Genomic DNA, 1,858 nt, shown 5'->3' with positions numbered 1-1,858 from the left:
TAATCCTCCAGGCAAACAAAAAAAATATATATATGATTGTGACTGCAACGACCGTTAAATTTTCGTATCATTGTCTGGCCCCAGAGTTGTTGCTTATGTATATCGTCATAAAGTGTCCCACTGATAGCCGTTAACCGAATTAATCTGTTTAATCTCCGTTTTCACGGAAATGGTTTTTGTTTTTTTAGAAAAACATGGCCACTGGTCATGTGTATTTAACAGGCTCCATTGACCAATATGGCCACTGTGACGTCGCGTGGATGCGCTTTCGCAGAAGTTTATCACCATGTTCCCAGGGTTCTCCCACTATCTTTTCTCGAGGAGAGAAACCATTTGGAACCATTTGAAAAGTTAATTCTTTTCTGATGAATTTCATGTCTTCTGCGAAAGCGAAAGCGTATTCATTTACTGACTTCCTGTCTTTCTAACTTTATAGTCATTCTAGGTAGCCAGCCCTTTCTCCTTTTTATTCATCAAATGAAATTATATATTATTTAGTATATCAGGGAAATAAAGGTTTTGTTATGTCTTTTTAAAGAGAAAACGGCACAAATATTCATTTAAAATTAAACGAAACTGATCGCTTTTGTGTTATTATTTTTGTTAAAGATAAAAACAACAGTAAAGCTAGATAAAGTATAATACTCAAACTCCCAATCTTAGATAAGCGACCCAGCAAAGAAGAATTACTGATCACTTCTTCGTATCTTTCTTGTCCTGTAGATCGCCGAGTTTTGTCAAAGAACCTCGTTAAATGGAATGATTGGGAAGAATCGATTGGGCTAATACCATGGCAATGTCAAATTCCTTCTCCTTTTGCATTTTAAAATTATTGTTGTAAAATCAAACAAGGAGAGATTAAATATAAATGCGAGTCTTGAACTTGGAGAACCTATTCTTTCCCTTCTAACTTGATCCATGTATCATATATTTTTAGTATCTACGTACCACATAACTGAATAGTGCTTTTCGCGCATTCTGATTGGTTAGCTTGGAGGTGAATAGCAAGTATTAGCACAGAACTGAATAGTGCTTTCTGCGCATTTTGATTGGCTACCTCGGAGGAGAATAGCCATTATAGATGGTTTTCACCAGACGTCACAGCAGCCATGTTGGTGCCACAGAACAATAAAGAAGAAGCTCTTTTGGGAATTTGACTCTATTATAATGCAAAACACGAGATATAATTTGCTATTGTTTTGTGCACCAACATGACCGTTTCATCACGTGATTGAAAACCATCTATAGTATACATATAGATTACTTCATGGTTGGTGAGTGCGTACGATTTTTATTCACGAGTTGTGAAGGATCGTGTAAACGAACGAGTGAGTGACGCGAACGAGTGAGTTTAACGATCCTTCACAACGAGTGAGTAATAAAAATCGTACAAACGAGCCAATCATGAAGTAATTTGTTTATTATATAAGTACAGAGATCATAAAGTTAACGAGGTAAGTGTTAATCAAGAAGCTATCAAACCACCGATCGTGAACAAAAGTCCAAAACAAATGGCAAAATATTTTTGAAATAAAAGAAATCTTTACCTTCCATACCTCGCTTGAGCACTTTTAAAACTTTTTAAGATCTTCTGAATTATTTTTGTGGAGAAAACTAAGCAATAAAACATCAAAAACTTTGAAAACCATACACCAGTCGGCCGCCATGTTTACAAATCTGGCCGATACCGTGTTTTTGGTTTTTTCTACGAGCAATTCTTTTTTTTTCGCAGGAGAAGCAGTCTCTTATGCAACGTGATCTTGCACACTGTGCTCAAATGAAAAAAATACTCTACCAATACAGCAGTTTTAAGAAAAGCGCCTTGTAACGATTGGTTCACGGCATGGTAATCCATATT

The 1,858-nt window shown here is 36.1% G+C and overlaps 1 protein-coding gene across 2 annotated transcripts in view; it reads left to right on the top strand.

Annotated features, from left to right (window-relative positions):
• Nucleotides 1–890, top strand: part of LOC137973830 (uncharacterized) — a 64,111-nt gene extending 63,221 nt beyond the window's left edge. For both annotated transcript variants that reach the window (XM_068820715.1, XM_068820714.1), the window contains one exon: nucleotides 724–890. The gene's annotated coding sequence lies outside the window, so the exon portion shown is untranslated. The remainder of the gene's footprint in view (nucleotides 1–723) is intronic.
• Nucleotides 891–1,858: the final 968 nt, after the last annotated feature.

Source organism: Montipora foliosa, chromosome 10 (assembly GCF_036669935.1).
Source record: "Montipora foliosa isolate CH-2021 chromosome 10, ASM3666993v2, whole genome shotgun sequence".
Lineage (NCBI taxonomy): Eukaryota > Metazoa > Cnidaria > Anthozoa > Scleractinia > Acroporidae > Montipora > Montipora foliosa.
The sequence above is the reverse complement of the archived record's forward strand: the minus strand, read 5'-3'. Positions and strand labels throughout refer to the sequence as shown.